The 20,112-nt window shown below is 38.5% G+C and overlaps 1 protein-coding gene across 1 annotated transcript in view; it reads left to right on the top strand.

Moving 5' to 3' along the window:
* The first annotated feature begins 4,241 nt into the window (after positions 1 to 4,241).
* Positions 4,242 to 20,112, top strand: part of LOC120517711 (non-compact myelin associated protein) — a 55,345-nt gene continuing 39,474 nt past the window's right edge. The window contains exon 1 of the mRNA XM_039740164.1: positions 4,242 to 4,670. The gene's annotated coding sequence lies outside the window, so the exon portion shown is untranslated. The remainder of the gene's footprint in view (positions 4,671 to 20,112) is intronic.

Raw genomic sequence — 20,112 nt, forward strand, 5'->3', positions numbered from 1 at the left:
CAAATAAGGGTAACACTTTAGTTTAGGTACTGCAAAAATGCAATAATTACTCATTTACTCTTCTGTAACAAGACCTTAACAAAGGCTTCTTTTGGTCTTCATAACACTTGCAAAAGATCACTAGATAAGTTATACATCTCTCTGCTGTGTGGTCTATTGACATGGTGGTAAAATCACTTGTTAATATGAAGACTTCACAGGTTTTGGACTAAATATGTAACATGAAGAGAGATGTGTCTCTGTTAAGCACCACAGGCCACTCCAAAGGGAAGTGTTCTTGTTCAGTTACACTGCAGAAATGAATAAACACTTTATGATTTGTAAGTGTTAAGAAGACCCAAAGAAGTGTATGTTAAGGAATAGTAAATAAGTAACTAAACTAAAGTGTTACCCAAATAAGATTACAATGCAATTGAATCTAAATAAGAAACTGGTCTCTGCCATCGACTGAGATCTTCGGTCAAAGCAAAACCAGAAAGAAAACATGGTACTATGGAGCACATCATCATTTAATCTACCTGTTTGTATTTTATATACCCTGTACATAATGCATGCATATACTGTATAACATTAAAGCAAATATGAAACATTATTGTATTACTGGACACTATTTAAAGATACGTCTTACAATTACACCTGTGGTTACTGTGTCAGCATCTTGTCGGTATTCCAAAGTAGCATGAATTAGTAGTAATGTAATTATTAGAATAAAAGACATTGCCATTTAACGGTTAGTGTAAATGTAACTTAAATGTAAGTACGCAGGACAGACATGTATACAAAAGAGCAAAAATCTACCTTTTAACAACAATCCATCTCATAAATTATAGTAGACTGCATATTTTAACTGAAGTAAACCAAATTATTCAACATTTAAGAGCACAATATCAACAACATCAGTCATTGCAAAGGTGACATTTCCAGCGGTTTTCAGTCATATCCTTCTTTAACATTATTCTACTGAGTTGCAGACATCCTGTCGCATAATGTGACATACCTATCGACTCGCTCCAACTAGTCCTTACTCACTCAGATCAAATCAAACCGGTTTGACCTTGTCTTTAGTCAGGGGGTGGGCTCTGTGTGCATGAGAGATGCCAACCAATACACGTTCATCCGGAAGTACAATTTATATAATGCAGCGGCAGGGAATAAGGAGCATGGGTGTTTTTGACTTCACAGACAACATAACAGAAAAGAAAAAAGGGCCAAGACTTTATGAAGGTTTAACAGATCAGAGAATTCAGTCAGAATGTGGGTTTTGTCAGGCAGACGTTATTGGCAGGAAGGTCAGCAATCAGTACGTAAAGCAGACATGCCCAGTGATATTCAGTAATGTAAACTGATATGGACCAGTGACAAAATCAGCAACTGCGCTCGGCAAGTCTGACATACCCAACTACTAGAAGTCAAGTAATATGACATCAGCTTTAAAGGAAAAAAATATATATGTGATATACTATCACAAAGGGCATTTGAAACCTTATTTGTTTCTTTTTCTTATCATTCAAAAGTAGGAAACAGTGAAGAACTGCTTAAAAATAACCATCCTGAGCAGTGTAAGCACAAAAATACCAAAATACTGTAGATACATAAATAAAATAAAAGCATTTCTGCAGAATATGCATATAAGAAAAAGAAAAACTAGTCGCAGCTGAAATCAATAACCTGATTTCTCCTGTGTGGGGCTAAGAGAAAAGGTGTCAGGTATCAGATCTGATAACCCTTTATGCTAATAAAGAAAAGCAAACAAAGGAAAAATGGATGGTGTGATATATTTTAATGATTAGCTACAGAATCTCATGGAGGCTGTAAATCACTCCTAAGCATTAGTGCTCAGGGAAGCAGTTGGCACCGAAGACTACGTACACTTAGGTTAGTAAGTGATGCTGTAACTGTGAAATGAGGAACTAAAATATGTGCCACTCTTCAGCCAGCTCTAGGGTGACATTTAATACCAGTAGGATTTATTCTTAACAGTAACAGCCAAAGCTTTTGTTAAAGCTGTTCTGGTCATCATAAGAAATCCACACATTGCCTCTACCTACATCTTTACTTTCTGACAAAAAAACAAACAGGGAGTAGATAATGAGAGCCATTGTTGTGGACAGGACTGGTGAATGAGTGACAGCACAAGTTAACTACAATGAAATTTTCAAGTCCCAGCTGAAAGAACATGGATGACATAACACACAAACACAAACACAGAAATAGTACTGGTTATACTTGAGATCAAGCTAACCAGAACAGCTAATAATACCTTCAGCACTTAAAAACACAAGTTCTTAGGCATAGAAGATTCTCTTCTCAAAATATTCAAATGGCAGCCTGTAAAACTGTGTTTTGATGCAAGGTCTCTAGAACTCTCTTCTGATGCATTTCCATGTAAACTTCTAATCCTGCTATTTAAATACAAGGAGGACACCCATGTTCTCTTTTTAAATTAGTATCTTTCTCATTTACAACTTTAAGCTTTATAATTTCAAATACTTACATGCAAAAATGATTTACTATAATGTAAGCTGCTCTGCACCATACCCAGAGATATTTAAAAGTACACAAAATAAAATAAATAAAAATGAATGCATCCACTTGACCATAAGAAGGCATGTAATGCTGCTGCTTCTGCACTTTCAATTATGGTAGGGATGGCTTTGGAGGAGCTGGCGTTTTCTCCTTGTGCTTTTATGGAGTTTCAATTGAGGCTTTAGTTTACTCACACATTCAAAGTGCAGCAGTTTTCATAAAGCAGCTGTAGACTGTGCCGGATACAGGAAGCCGCCATTCTCTACAGGCCTAAAGACCACCGGTCAGGTAAGACCCCTGTTCTATACACTGCAGATAGAGAAGACTGACTGACAGCCTGCAACCCAAAAGGACTCTTTCAAAGTAGTGGAAACTGTTAACAGATGCAGAGGTAAGCAGAACTCAGTATGATAAAGAATTCTCCTACAGACAAGGTGAAAACAACATTTAAATACAGATTGTTCATTTTTCTCACAGAAACTATACATTTGAAACTTTCCTCAGTTATAAAATCAGGTACATCTTCAAGGATTGAATGGCGCACAGTCAAAGGTGAAAAACCTGATCAGACCTGTCTTTCTGTTGACAGAGATATCTTTTTCTTTTAATCTGTCTTTTCTGTCTCCTTTATTCTCACTTTAATCCAATGGAACTCTCATAGTGGCATTGTCTGGCTTTCCGTCAGGAACGTGAAATGTGACCACTGTGGATTCCTCGACCTAAATACTCCTTTTACCGGCCAAAAATCCATTCTTGTTGTTTTGTGATATGTATCTGAGATAATAATTACAGTCTGCATTTGAACTTTTAAAATTAGCAGTTTAATATAAAAAAAAAAAAATCACTGCTTTCTTAATTTGCAGTAGTAAAAGAATATATAACTTGAAACATAAAGGCTTCAAAGCTTGTGCATTTTTCTTACAAGTTATTTAACAAAAGGAATGAAAAGAGGGAGGAAGGAAACAGTAGACCAGATTGTCTTTTTTCAGGAGGTCGACAAAACTCTCACCACGCTTTACTCTGAAAAATAACAACAAGCAGGCAGTCAGCTTTACAGATCAGCCTAACCATCACGCCAATGCCAGAATCCACAACAGAGCACCACTTTAAAACAGGGATGGGCTGGAAGTACAATTCACCGACATGAAGCACAGCACTCGGGAGGCTTCTTTAGACTGGCATTTCTTAGGTGAGATCTGTAGCATAGACTTGGGGACTTATTTTACAGATTGCTTACTTTTCAGAAAGGGGTCTTAATAGGATCTTGTGTTCCTATTAGCTTCAATACTTTTACATAAGTGTACATAAGCAACATAAATCTATGTGTAAGCATATACTGCATATTCATATTAATGTAGGACGCTGTAAAATAAAAAGATATTGTGACTGTCTAGATAGATAGATAGATAGATCATAACAAGGTGCATTCTGAATTCATCTTCTCCTATGTGATTTCATACAGTGGCCCAGTGCTCTAATCATAAGTCATGCCTCTCTAAATCTGGATGTACATCATACTTTTAGAGCTATTGCAACACCTACCTGCCTCTAGCCTACCTGATTACACAAAAAAATGTTTACCATTTTAATTCTCAAGGAAGTAGAGCATGGACTAGTCTAACCACCCACTTTATTGCCAAGCTAAAGTAGCCTTCTTGGATGCCAACTGCTGTTTTTCTTTTTCCTCTCCTTCAAAAAAAAGTAAAAAAAAAAAATCACAATTATTCAGAACCAAATCCATTTCTAATTAAATCCCTGTCCTGTCTCTGTGCGCTTTGCCATCACAGGCTAGCCAGGTTTAGACAATAATCTCGGCTATTGTGTCATATCTCTGGAAAATGAACAGCGCTGCCTTTGATCAGCTGAAGTGCAGTCAAAGGGGTGGATCAACCTGAAAAACAAGCTTGCATTAGAGTTACAACATTATGGCACTGCTGAAGTAGCCACAGTGACACTCTCATCTCTTCTCCTCTCTTCTCTTTTGCATGATTTAATCTGGATTTGTTTTATTACTTCTTTGCCCATTCTTGACACAAAATTGGATTCTTCAACAGGTATTTTTTTTCTGCAAACCCTGATGGTTTTCTTCAAGAGCTGCCTATTCAAACGGATACAGCTTTCTGTCTACCGGCACAGTAATACAGGTAAGAAAAACAAGTTTATTTTTTGACAGTGCACTTAGGCTTGTAAGCCGTGTTTCCAGGCAAGGTAATGTGCTTCTTTTGTGTTTAGATACACTACCTGAATATGTTTTTAGAACGTAATTACATTTCAATGAAATCAATGCTTCAATCCATTTCTACTGACAGTAGTTTCAATACCAACACTTCTTAACTTAATAAAAAAAATGCTGTACCTGTTAAAAGAAATGTTTCCTAGAACAGTAAAAATGAAACTGACCTGATTACATAATATAATTTGATGTCATTATAAAATAGTATGAAGAAAGGGATTATATGGAAACCAGAGGTTCAGAAATGCAGTAATGAGGGCATACTACAAAAAGGAGAGTAAAGGATGTATGAGTCAGTGAAAAGCATGCCATCCCTGTACTTCTGAATCACATGTATAAAGCGAAGTAAATGCAAATGGTTGGGCTTGAATAAAGGTGTTACTGTACAAGTATACATTTTAACTCTTTGTATTCTTATTTCTTCTGGATATTAAATATTTTTTTTCTGTTCAGTGAGGACCACAAAGTTCATAAAAAAGATTTCACAATATTTACATGTTAACACTGCCATCATAAATGACCTTCATGTTTTAACTTTGCTGCTTTTTGCTACATTTTGGTATATATGTTGTACATAGGATAAAACTTTATTTTTCAAAAAATTAACTTCAATTTTATACAGTAATGTAAGGATAGATAAGAAAAGTTAATACTGCTAATAAAGCAATGAAACGTCAGAAATGTTTTAAAACGTATCCATCAATTTATCTTAGTCCCGTCCGTCCATTACAAAGTCGCTGAGCTTAGAAAAAGGCACAAGGCATGAACCAACCCAGAATGGGATGCCAGTCCACTGCTGGGCACCCACAGTTCACCTGACCAGGCAAATATGGAGTCGTTAAACTAACATGCATATCACCGTGGTGGAGAAGGAAACCTGCAGACTCGAGCCCACAAAGAGAAAGGGAACAGATATCTGCAGCGCACACTGATAGTCAGGGATTATGAAGAAACAATGGAAGCAAACATTTTCATTTTTAAAGTCTGTTTACCGGGAAGTAAATCATTTACTGCAATTTAGCTTTTAAATAAACATCCTGTATAAGTAAGAATCACATTTAAGTGATTTCATATTGTATTTGTTTATATTCTTTTTTAAGTAACTTATTTAACAATTAGGGCATCTTTATCTTTCTTTAGTATCATAGATTAACATTTGTTTAAATCAATCTATAGTATTTCTCTGAAAGAAAATGTCAATTTCAAGGTGTAGCATGTGACCAAATAATTATTTTTGCCTGTGTTTTCTTTTAGTTGTATTAGTTTTTAGGTTTATGTTCTTCATACTATATTGCTAGCCAGCACCTTGAATAATCTGAATGTCATCTGAATGACTTCTCTTGTTCGAAGACACTGAGTAGAGATCACTTTAATTATCAAAGGAACACATACCAGCTGTGCTTCAGAACAGGTCATCCACCTGAAGCTAAGCCTTCTCGGGGAGACCATCAAGGAAAAGCTTGGGTTGCTGCTGGAACAGATGTTGGTGAGACTAGCAGGTGGCACTTACCCTGCAGTTTGTGTGTGGATCCCAATGCCAAGGGACAGTGTGTTGTAAATATGGTGCCATCCTTCGGATGAGATCCTTGGGCATCTTTTGAAAATGAGTAAGGTTTATTCAAATGTCCTGGCTGTGCTGCCCACCACAACTTGGTTATTCAGGCCCCCCTAATCATTCCCTGTCCCTAAATGTCTCTCTCTCTCTTACATAAAACCCCACCTTCTCCACCTAATAGCTAATGTGTGGTGAGTGTACTAGCGTAATAATGGCTGCTGTCACATCTTCCGGGTGGGTGCTACACAATGCTGGTGGATGAAGTGGTTCCTCTCTGTTTATGTAAAGCACTCTGAGTAGTGAGAATAGCGCTATATAAATTATTAATTATGCTTGCTGACAAACTGGCTGCGCTGGAAGACAGATATAGAAGGAACAATATCAGAATTGAAGGTCTCCCTGAAAAACGTGAAACTCCAAACTCAGTGAAATTCATAGTTGAACTATTCTCTAAAATAACTGGAGATCTGAAAACCAAGAAGCATTATTGTCCATGTCAGCAAACAAAATTTCATGTCCCTTCTCAGACAGAAAGAGGAGATTACATTTGAAAATAAACGCATTTGTATTTTACCAGATTTCTTCCCTGCTAAGCAAGCTGCATACTACAGTATTTATTAAATATCATCTACCCAGTGCTGATATCACATACAGCCTCTTGTACCCTGTCAAATAAAAAGTGAATACTGAAAGTCAGCTTTATATTGTAATCTCTCTGAAAGAAGCAGAAAAGATACGGACATCCCTGTGAAACATTATCTTGAGTCATACTGTGTTCTGACAAGGCAAACTTGGACCATTTGTAATGTGACATTTGCCATAACTATACATTCTATTTCCTTTTTGGCTACCTTCCCCTTTTTTTCCCCATTTTCTTTCAATGAATATATGTACTTTTTTGGCAACTACAAAGTAATTAGCTATTTACAAGGTGTTTTTTTCACTTAAAATTCTTTATTTATTCTATTGGGAATGTCAGTCTACATAAGAACTGTTTAACATCATTCCCTAGGTTTATTGTATTGGGACTACACTTTAAAGATGCATCAATTTTAACCTTTTCTACACCGCTGCTGGGGGGTTACTTTTGTTCTTAACGTGTTCTGTCTCTCTTGGCATGTCAGAGGACTGTGACTTCATGAAGTGTGGTCTGCCTCATTCAGGGAGGCAAAATGGTGAGGTGGGAGGGAGAAAGAGAGAAAGATAGAGGGCTTTGCTATTTGTTATTTATCCTTTGTACCCCAACAACCATTAATTCCAACAAAACAACAGGCTTCATAGCCATAATACCTGGCGATAATATGAATTCTGTCAAAGATATCATATGTAAAAATGTACTACCTTAAGACTAGAAAGTTTCAACAGAAAATATAAAGATGAACAAATACAGTAAATGAGTCAATAATTGTTTGTGTTCCAATAAAGTGACAGCTTTGAACATGCTTAGGTGACTGCCCATGCCTTGGGGAAACAGTAATTCAAAAGATATGCAGTGAACTTTTTTTTAATGAAATGGGCATTGTTGATATCATTGGTTTGCGCCAAGACTAAATGCACTGTCTACAGTATAGTTTCAATAATGTGAGCTTCACTATAAACTTGACCATCTTCTTTTGCACAGTAGGCCAGCCAACATCAAATGGCAAATTTTCATGATTTTATAATATAAATGGTCTTAAAGTTGAAGCACTAAAGCCAGTTCTGGATTCAGCCTTTTGGTGGTTCGTGGTTTCAGCACACACATCTGGGCCTCCTGACTTTTTTCTGACCAAAACTGACCATGTAACCATCACCTCAGCTTGTTTTGTGACCCTGAGCAAGTCATATAACCTGCCTCTATAAAAAAATCAATTTGAACAATATAACAATAGATCAGTGTTTCTCAAACTCGGTCCTGGGGACCCCCTGTGGCTGCAGGTTTTTGTCCCAACCAGATTCCTAATCAGTGACAATACCTGATAACACTGAGATCATTTAATTAGCTGTTTTTGTTTGTTTTTTTCTTTTATTCGACATTCAGAAAAGCATAGCAGCATGATTGTTACATTTATAAGACATTTATAAATATTTCTGCTTTTGCTAGAGATTTCTTTTGTTGATTTCATTATACTTTGCAGTTTTTCCCCCTTCATTTTACCTTAATAATGACAACTTAAAACGAGCAGAGCAGACACGCTGGCAAACATCACTGAATAATCAAAGGCTGCAACTACTTTAGCATCAGACCCACTAATTAGGAAATAATGGATTAATTAAACAATTAGAATACCTTGAAAAGTAGTATGAAAATCAAGATGAAAATACTGCTAAAAAGAAAAAAAATACATTATTCCTATATAACTGCTTGGTACATTTTAATATATTTTATTTTAGCAAGCTTAGTTTTCTAATTTCTATATTGTTCCCTAAACGCAGAACTTGGGAAATAACACATCACTTAATTAGCCCAGGAGTTCAATTAAAAACAGAAGCTGGTTGGAACAAAAACCTGCAGCGACAGGGGGTCCCCAGGACCGACGTTATGAACCCCTGCAATAGATCATTATACACTCAAGAGTATGGCAAAGGAGCTCAATAAATAAATTGTCCTTAAATTTATGTATAATTCACAGATGACACTTCATATTTCACAATTATAAATCTCACAACCCCCCTGGTGTATTGCATAACACGACATAACATCCAGGAATGAATGTAGTGAACAAGCAGATAGTATCAATACCCACACACCAGAAACTCTTTGGACAACTTGCGTGATTATAAGATTTTAAGGCGGATGCAGGTGTGTGTGTGTGTATATATAAATGGTAAATTTGACATACCCAGTGACTTAAAGTAACATAATACGACATCAACTTTAGGTCAGATACTGGGTATCTCCATTCCCTGATAATACAGAGGACTGCTTGTTTAGGGCTCTTGTAGGCCTCACTCTTTTGTGATTGAGCCCCCACTTGTCTACCACAGAGCTAAAAAATGCAATTTTTTTTCAGCATAGGACCTACTGTCATAAACTATATGCTAATTGCAAGCAACCTATTTATTTATAACAATGTAATCAAATTAAAAGACTATAAATAAAGAAAACGCTAATACTTGAATTCAGTTTTGAAAATTCTATTAATGCAATTAGATACATCAAACTTCTAAGTAGTGCAGATGTAATCTATTATAGAGCATTAAGAAATTATCATGTTTGAATTGATTACTCAACCACCTAATTCAATCATTTGTAGCCAAAACTAAGAAATTTCTTTCGCTTCATACCCAACTAGTGAATATACAGGGAATAAAACATTGCAGAAGGCCCTTTTTTCCAGATTTGCAAAAAATAATCAATATAGTTAGCATTTACATAAGCAGTACATCACAAAAGACCTACCTTAAAAGTCACTTTAACCTGTCAGTTTATATTTAGGTTAACACAATGGCCTTAAGGCAAATGTCATAATCTGAAGTGAAAGCTTGTTTTTTTTTTTCTATTTAACTTTATCTGTGTATAAGTTAAGGTACAACTTCTTTGTTTTTTCAAATCACCACAATTAGGAAAGTGGAATGAATGATGCAGAAAGTTTTCTCTTGTATACTTTTCATCGGTTCTTTTTTAAGTTGCTTCTACAATTATCAGATGTGTGAGCAGAGCCTATGGCATCCTGACAGCAAAGCAGGAACTTGTACCGGTAGGTGTTAGGAAATGCATCCCACTCTGTGAAAGCTTAAAAATAATTAACACATACCAATAAGAAGTACTATCTAAACAACTCAAAAATAATAACTCAATTTAATCAACCATTTGAATACAAAAACATGACATTGTTTTTATTTAGTGTCATTTCCTAACAGAGGGTTGACAGACATGTGTCTTCAGGGTCTGCGGTTCTCCTCTAGCGTCTAGATTTTGACTGTAGGTCTCTTCTCATCAGTTACTTTGTTTCCAGAAAGCATCTCTTGACGGCACCGGCTAATGCTTCATATCCGACTCTCTAAATATTTGTATTTATCAGTTTTCTCCAACTTTTGGTTTCTTTAAGTTTAGCTCCATACTGCTTTCCTGAATTTAATGAAGCCTGTAACAGTCACTCTAGATCTTCACTTTCTGCCAATAACATAGTGTCATTTGCATAAATTCCTTAATAATTTCTCCTCCATTCTTTACTCCATCCAAGCCTGGCATCACAAGATATTCTCCATACAGACTGAAAAGCATTGGTGACATGATACCTCCTTGGCAAACTCCCCTCCTTATTCTGAAATCCTATGAGGTTCCTCCTTTAGTTCTTAAACATGCCCATTCTCATCAGTAGATGTTCTTTATTGGCCTTCTTTCTATCTCTAGTATTCCAACCCTTGTTAGATGCTCTGTTAACTTATGTTGTACTATATCAAAAGCCTTCTTCAAGTCAATGTAGCATATACTGTATACGTCTTTGTTAAGCTCCAATGTTCTTTCCCAAATACATTTAACATTGATAATTAATATCTAGACCAGCACAAACAGATCTTATACTATCAATAAAATACATTAAATTACTTCTCCACTTTCTCTTTTGATAATTACACTGGTCCCGTCACAATTTTAGGTGAACTCTTGGTATGCCATGTGGTGGGTGCGGCAACGTGCTGTATCAGCGCATGCTCCTAACCTCACTCTCTTTGCAGACTTGAGAATGTTGAATTGGTCTCTATCATCTAGTTTTTGAGAGATGAAGGTTTAAACTGAAAAAATGTGAACGTGAGCATCAGTCATTAGGCTTTACACCCTAGAAACTAAGTTACCCAAACATGTAACATCCATCCATCCATTATCCAACCTGGGTCTGCGGGAGCCAATCCCAGCCAACACAGGGCGCAAGGCAGGAAACAAACCCCAGGCAGGGCGCCAGCCCACCACAGGGCACACACACTAGGGACAATTTAGGATTGCCAAGGAACCAAACTGTATGTCTTTGGACTGTGGGAGGAAACCGGAGCACTGGAGGAAACCCACGCACACACGGGGAGAACATGCAAACTCCACGCAGGGAGGATCTGGGAAGCGAACCCAGGTCTCCAAACTGCGAGGCAGCAGCGCTACCACTGCGCCACCGTGCCGCCCAACATATAACATTTCAGTAATTATTTACAGCTGTGATGCTGATCTTTCTGAACATAAAATAGGTCATTATGATAGCAATTGACAAAAATAATTCATAACTAGTTGCAGAATTATGGTTTTTAGGGAGTTCCTCTAGAGTGCCTCTTTCTCTTGCACAATTTGGCTCAAAAACTAATCAGCACATCGTCATCTCGTAACAGGCTTAGGCTTCAAGCTTGGTATTTTTTCGTCCAGCCATTTTAGCTCTAGACTGCCTTCCAGAAACTTTGACACACACACAAATGATTAAGATATCAACGTTTTCGGTATCAAGGGACCTTAAAATGTCAAGAAACCAGAGATTGAAATTTTTGACGAATCTAAAGCTTCCGCTCCTCCCCCATAGAAGACAGGTTATAGTGGGGGAGGGCACAAAGCAAAAACACTATTTTAGAGAAAGACAGGCTATATTTTGCTTTGTGCCCTCCCCCACCATAATTAATAATAATACGATGTGAGGAGAGAGGTTTGTGGTGCTGCGTGTTTAAATAAATAAACAGTTGTGTGTGCAGGTTCCAAATTGGTGCAGGTGCACATGTGAGTAACTGAGGTTGATTGCACCTTCACGTAGAACCCCAAGTGGATCAGTCAGGTGCTTCATTCACACCTCAGAGCAAGTGAAGACAGCACCTGCAACAATCGCAGTGTAAAAGGGAGCTTTGGACAGGAAATGGGGGACAGATAGAACAAAAATGAGAAAAACAATGGAAGATGAAAGGAGAGGACAGAGGTTAACAAAAGTAAAGAAGGGCAGAATCGCAGAGGAGCAGGTGAAATGCAGGCAGATAGGTATTAGCTCAAGAAAAGTGTTTAAGAGTAGAGGTCACTCTGCTGAGCACCTCACGAAGCTGGAGGGACCATTTGCTCAGTGAAGGCTCTCATGAACGCCAAGGGTCTGGCGGTGGCAGCAAGAGCGGGCTCTAAGAGGTGCCCCATAGAATTCCAAAGGGACTGGCTGTGGAGATACGAGTCAGGATTAATGGTTGTCTGCACCTGTTGGTAGACATCCATTTGTGCTGAAGAGACCCAATAAGGGTAAGCAGAGGACACATAGCTCCGATTGTGTTTTTAAAAACGTGTTTTTTTTTGGTCCAGGATTTTTTAACCACATTTTTAAAGGATATTTATTGTTTATTTATTGATTGTAACCTCCACTTTGCATTTGATTTTTATTGGATTATTTACAGTATTTAAAATTTATTAAAATATAGTTCCCTTTTAAGAGGGCCAATGCTGCGTATTTGCAAGAAGAACTTTTTCTGTTTTTTGTCAGTTTATATCGGCTACATGTTGTCACTTCTCAGGGAACTGGCTGATAGGTCAGAAATACCTCAGCCAAGCTTCACTCATTCATGTCTGCTGTGCTGGAAGCCTTTAACCAGCCAACGAAGTGCAACATACAGTTTTCGTAAAGTGCGGGTTCACACATACGTATACAACTTAATAAGTTGTTACCAACTTCAAAAGGCCATTTGCAGCATTGTCTGGTTTTCTTAGCATAATCAAGAGCAACTTAATGCAGTCATATTGCAATAAGGGCACCCGGCAAGAATTAAGCTCCTTTTGTTAACCCTAAGCAGTTACATTCTATTAACATGCAAGACATCTTTGAAGCCAAGATGAGACTGCCTATTGTCACAACTGCTCTGGAATAAAACCGCAAAAAAAGGCATCTCCAATTACAGACGAGTGGTAATGTTTTTTTCCCCCTTCCATTACACACACACTCTGCCAGTGGCTAGCAATCTGGTTTGTCACCAGAGTTCGTAAATTATTATTATTATTTTTTTTATTTTAGTCATGGTGCAGCTGGCAGCTCATGGCATTTACAGCAGCAGTAAAATGTTACCATTCCATAGATTTGCTCTTGTTGCTGACATCCATGCTTAGGTCACCATATGAAGATTTTTAGTGTGCCTCTATTCAGATGCATCAAGTAGGAGCCAATGAAGGTCTGCAGTATTGTAATTGCATATGTATGAGGTTGATTAGGATGGTCATATATGGTTGTTTCAGGGTGGGGTTTGGCACACGTTCACGAATGCACATGTACAAGATGACTGCAATTTATAAAGGGTAAACTGTGTAGAAATGTCAATACGCCAGGTTTTATAAATCTGATTTCTGGCACATGAATTTTCCTGATTTTTGCCGTATGTGTATTTTCATGCTCAAACTCATGCAAAGTTAAACAAGTAGCCAGGATAAGGACTTAAATCCAGGATACTGGATGTGTGGGGTAGTAGCACTTGTCACTGTAAAAAGAAAGAACTGCACAAAATTCTATGGCTTTCCATATTGGTATGTAATTAATAATCATCTAGTCCTCACCAAATTCCAAACTGAATAAATCTAACTTCAAGTATAAAACACATAATAAATTAAGCTTTATATTTTAAATCAATAAGAACTAAGCAAAATCACATTAGTTAGGTATGAAAAAGTAATTACTGCCGATGATTCAGTAGCTTGTACAACCACTATTAAAAGCAATAACTTCAATTAATTGTTTTATGTATAAGTCTGCCAGTCTCTTACTTTATGCAAAAGGAATTTTGGTCCCATCCTCCTTGCCAGATTGCTTCATTTCAATGGTGGTTGAGGACACTGGTTTATTCATAGCATTTTGAAGAGATTGAGTTGTGGACTCAGACATTGTGCAACTGTGATTCTTTTTTAGTCATTTGCTTGTATATTTGGAACTGTGGTCATGTTGATTGCTCCAATTGCAGATTTAACCATCAGACAGGGTCAGAAAGCTGGCCTCACATTTTCCTCTAATAAAGTAAACTCACTGATTCCAGGATATCCAGACCCTGTCACTCCAAAACAGGCTCAGATCACCACCTTTACACCACCGTGTCTGACAGTTAGGATAAAGTTCTTGTGTTGATACATTCAGTGTTGCACACCCAGAAAACTCCATTTTAGTATTGTCTCTCCAAACTCTACAAATGCATCTCTGCAAACCTAACCTCTATAAATATATATATATATATATATATAGCCCAAACACCAACAGGCAGACACCAACAATTCCCAAAAACACACGTTTATGTACACACTATTTACATTAAGCACAGCCCCGCATACAACCCAGTGTCCTTCTGCCAATCACCCTCAAGTCCAGGCCTTTCAATGTGCTTTTCTTTACCTCCTCCACTCCACTGCTCTCCTCCGAGCTTCATCCTCTTCCTCCCGACTCCGGCTGACGACTGGATGGAGGCGGCCCCTTTTAATTCTATCCAGACTTTCTCCAGGTGCCCCCCGATGAGCTTCCTGCGGCACTTCCTGGTGTGGCGGAAGTGCCACATGAGCACCCAGAAGCACTCCAGGTGTCCCTGGTATTTCTTCTGCCAGCACATCCGGGTGTGGTTGAAGTGCTGACGTCAAGGGCTCCTCACTTGTTGTGGTGGCCACTGGCCCCTATAGGGTTGAGCTTCCATGCTCCATCCCCACCAGGGCGGCTGCCCTCTCATGGTCCGGGGGAGGCACAGTCCCTCACCTGGTCCGTCCAGGCATCACAGCTGGGCACAGCCCCCAGCCAACCACCACATCTATCTATCAATAATATAAATATATATATATATATATAGAATTTTTTTGCTATTTATGTACACAGTACATTTAAAGAGCTTCTGTAAAAAGTCAAATTCCCCCAGGGAAAATTCCAGATACAAGAACATAAGACACAAGTCTCAGGTTCAAATGTAGTTTTATTAAACAGAATACCTTCTACAGGCTTAGTCTTGAACTTTACCATCAGCAGCACAGTTGCAGTCCTCTTCCTCCACTCTGCTCCTAGCAAGCCTCATCCGCCACCTCCCAACTCTAACTGCCTTTGCTGGAGAAGCTTCTTTTATGGAGGACCTGGGAGTACTTACAGTGTTATAGTGTTAGGAAAGAGAAGCAGTTCGAGGTCAAGCAGAAGTCTCATAAAACAGGGAAGTCTTCTTCTGGCAGCACCCCCTGATAGCACTCAGGAACCCTGACAGGGCAGCCCTTCAGATCTACAAGTTCCAGGCAACCCTACAGGTGTCCAAACTGGGACCATGCCAGAGAAGCACTGATTCCTCTCATGTTGGAGGAGAAATTGTCTCTGACACCCATTTTCCCTTTAGTTCTCCCATTATGACCTCTCCCTGAGTGGGATTAAAACAGGGAATCATCTCGGCCAAGCTGCACCTTCAATAATGAGCTCCATCCATTATGGCATCCCGGCTGGGTAAGGTATTGCACTTCATCCCAGTCAGGATGCCTGGCCATCTGCACCTACACTGTCTATCCATCTAAGCCATGCTACCACATTCTGTTTGTGGAGAAAGCCTTTCTCCAGTTACATAAAATTCATAGTTGTTCAGCTTTTTTCTAATTAAAGAGTCAGGGACTGTAACATTTACCACACAACAGAGGACCATGGATCTCTGCATGCAGCTTTCTGGTTCATTGACCATCCTGCCATCTAATACTGTATAAGGAGTGGCATGGCGGAAGTGGAAGAGTAATGGGCTAGAATATTACAGTGCGCACTCGCTCACTCTCAGCTAATTAAGATTTTAGATTTCACTTTCTGCAAGTCTGTAGAATGTAGAAGGAAACAAAATGTTTACTGGATAAAAAGTACAAAAATGTTACTCTTTTGATTTATATCTTGTTTGTGGAGTATTTAATCCTGAGTTGGTTTGCATCATTTTGGCAGCAAACAAAGTTAACTTTTCAATTGAAACAAGTGTTTATTATTAATTTTTTTTTAAATATGCATTTCATGCCATGCATTCAGTAGAAATGTCAAACTAAAATGAACAGTACCAGAGCTGACTGACTGGCTTGTTCCATTTCCCTGGTCAAGCTTGTGAAGCAGTCAGCTAAGGTTAAGATTACCTCAGAACAGGCATATAGGAAGTTATCTCCATAAGAAATGTGCCTTCAGCAATGTACTGACTTAATACGGCTTGTGTGGAAAGCTTCCTGCAGAAAGATAATCACAGCTCCTAAGAACAAATAAACCAGTTCTACCCTGAAACTATAAACCTCACATTTAAAGTAAAGGATTGGTGGTGGTGTTTTCAAGGACTTTCAAATGTATCACCCAACTGAATGAAGATTGTTTCCAAAATGACTACATTGTACTATATTTAGCACAGTGTGTTTCCTCTACTATTTTATCGTTCATGTGTAAAAATGAACAAACTGAAGCATCCATCTTCCAAATGAGAATGTGTTTATTCAAGCAGTGGATCATGGGAAACCACCAGTCCAGTTAAAGTAGCACTTATGTACCAACCAACAAAACACAAAATCATTTAATTTCATCAATCCAAATGACAACATGTCTTTAGAATATTAAGAAAGTAAAGTCCCAAAAGGAAGCCCACACAAATATAGGAATAACATGTACACTGGAAATGAAAACTGTGCCATTCATCTAAGCCATGATATCAAAATGTCACTTTTTACCAAGAGTGAAAGCAGAGGTAATAAAAAAAAATCCAGATGCATAAATCTGTGCGTACGCCAACTTCCACGTTCTTCCATTACATAAATCCCGGTTAGTGTGAAAAGTAACACACCTCCACTTGCCCCACCCAGACTCCTCCCAGAATTATGCTTCTTTAAATATGCAAATCAATATAAATAGCTCTTAAGTTCAATGTTCTGTGAAAAGACAATGGCAAAATCACATGGGAAAATAGAAGAATTTCAGCAAAAACCAAGTGGAGGCAAGGAAAAATGTACTATTTGTTGGTTTAAACAGTGATATAAACAACAAAAGGAAGTTGATCAAGTGATAGAGAGTGTCAGAGAAACTCGAAAGCTCAAGTTCACAAAGTTGCACAGTGCCCGAAAGTTGTCAGATATCAGAGTCACCGTAACCCACAGTCCAAGTGTCATATAGAAGCTTATTAGAGTGCAGAGAAAAGTAAAAAATAGGGACACAGTGGGGGAAAAAAAGCTCGAAATATCAACTTTAATCTTGATATTTCCACTTTAATCACATAGCTTATTTTGTCATTAAAGCAGAACGTCATTAACTTAATCTTAAAATTGTTTAAATTACTAGTTTCTCCAATCTCATTGTAACTAATGTAGCACCTTAAATGATCTGTTTTGTATGTGTTCTATGTGTGTGAATCACTACGTGCTTCTTAAACGGGCTTTCTCCTCCAAGATGTATACTTGATACCATTTTCATGATGACAGAAATTAAAGCATGTATTAAACATGGGGACATGGTGGTACAGTATTAGCAATGAGCTGACGCCCTGTCCAGAGATTGTTCCTACCTCCTGCAAGATACTTGCTGCGCCATGTGTGACCGTCGATGAAACAATTTATTGCAGCAGTACTGTCTCTTTCAAAAGTACTAACCCACAATTCATGTCCTTATTTTTCTTACTCCAAGTAACTAATCACCACACAATCAGCTGTTTAATAAGTGTCAAACCATCTGCAAGCTGAGAACACCGATTCTTCAAAACTTTTATGGAACATTGAAATATCTTCAATCTACATGTTTAATTATTCCATCCATCCAGGGTGGCGCCAGCCTCAGCAAGCATACAGCGCAAGGCAGGAACAATCCCTGAATGGGGCGCCAGCTTGTTGCTACCACTGTCCACTGTGTCCTCACATGTTTACTTATTAACAATACTATGGGGCTTTGCCCCCTACTCACTTCGCTTGCCCACCCCCCATGAGCGCACTTCACGTTTACCACTTCGCGTCTCTGCTGCTCGCGTTGTGAAGGCAATGCTGAAGGCACGCTAAGGAGATGTGGACAAAACAGCTACTGGCTTGCAGCTGCTGAGGCCGTGCTGTGTGATCTGCATGTTGTGCTGCGTGACGATCATTTAAAAGCTTGTACAGCAGCAGTTGTCGCGCTGCGTGATCTGAATGTCACGCTGCACAACGATCATTTAAAAGCCTGCATAGCAGCTCTCCTTTAAGCCAGCTGCTGCTTGTGCCATGCTGCATGATTTCCAGGTCACGCTGCACATCGATCATTTAAAAGCCTGTACAGCAACTATCCTTTTGTCTCACTTCCTTGTCTCGTGGGACATTAAAGTGTCTCTGAGAAATTGTTTGTAAGTAGGGCATGGCGTGCAAGTAGTCTTGCGGGACTTCAAAGTATCTCTCCAAGATGATCACATCTCGACCCAAGATTTTTTTTACATAATAGATTATTTAAATGATGTTAAAATTTTATCTGCATAATGTAATAAACATATTTTGCTGCATTTCATCTTAAAAATGATATCAAGAGCTCCAAGAAGATAGCGCTTGAAAATCTAAATTGACTTAGAAGCCAGTCATCATCATATGTAAATAAGTGCTTTATAAAGTGGCTCAGGTTGTGCAATATTATGAATGTATCACAAGTTTACAGTGAGGTAACTGTACTTATAAGTACAAACAGTTCTACCAGGAGCACTTGATAGACTGATTGAGTGCGTTTATAGTTCTTGGGATGAAACTGTTTCTGAACCGCGAGGTCACTACAGGAAAGGCACTGAAGCGCATGGGTGAGGCAGCATATGCTTGATGCTGTATCCCGATAATTCTCTTTCCGATCAGCTGCTGTAGAGCTGTGATTCCACACTCAGATACAGTGGGATAAATACTCTGAGTGGTGCAGTGAGAGTAAAAACGCTAAAGCAGCTATGGTATTTGGAATAGTTTGGCCATTCCGTGGACCATTATATGGTTACAGGTTAATTACAATCAGATGCCTTAAACTAATAAACGATATGCGGTTAATTTCAGTGTACTTGATAAAGCTGCATCAGGGATGTGGATCTAAAAAAGAAAGGGAAACCACACTGAAACAATAGCCCTGCTTTGACGCTGGGTGCCGCCTGTTTGCAACACCAAGCGGAGAACTTACTTACAGCAGGGATTGAGCAGGCATGAAAATGTGCATGGTTTTATGCCAAGTTTAGTTTTTATACATCGCAATGTGAGTGTGGAAACTGGCGTATGCACGGTTTATACATGAGGCCCCTGGACTCTAAACTTTCATTCTTAGAAAGAGCATGCCCCCTTGTGGTTAATAAAGAACATGAATTACTAACAGCAGATCCAAATTTAATAGCCTTTTAATCCAAAGATCTGAAATCTTACTCCACTGTACTATGGCTCGCTATTCTATCTCTGGAACCAGGCCAAGCAGACTTCGTGCAGCTGGGATTGAGAAAAATTTCTCATTCGCCTCCAGACCTTCTATCCATACTAAATATGGCTCAATTTCTAATGATCCCCTGATAATAAATAATCAAGTTGTAGATTACTACTCTCAACTATTTATTGATAACTCTGGTACCACTCCCTCAGATATCAAATCATTCCTCAACACCCTTCCATTCATTCCCTTGTCTCACTAAGGAAAAGGCTTCTCTTCTAGACACTCCCATCTCTTTCCCTGAACTAAGAGAGGTGTCAGACTCAATGAGCTCAGGTAAGACCACACGGATGAACAGGCTTCTGCCTGAGGTAATTTCTGCATTCTGGAAACACTTATCCCTTCCCCTTTTGTAGATAATCAGTGCGGCTATTTCCTCTAGCCATTTAAACCCTAGTATTAATACTGCAGTTATTACATTACTTTTGAAGCAAGGTAAAGACCCTACTCTGTGTCAGAGTTACAGACCCTTCTCTCTCATTGAT

The sequence above is a fragment of the Polypterus senegalus genome, chromosome 17 (assembly GCF_016835505.1).
Source record: "Polypterus senegalus isolate Bchr_013 chromosome 17, ASM1683550v1, whole genome shotgun sequence".
Taxonomy (NCBI): Eukaryota; Metazoa; Chordata; class Cladistia; order Polypteriformes; family Polypteridae; genus Polypterus; species Polypterus senegalus.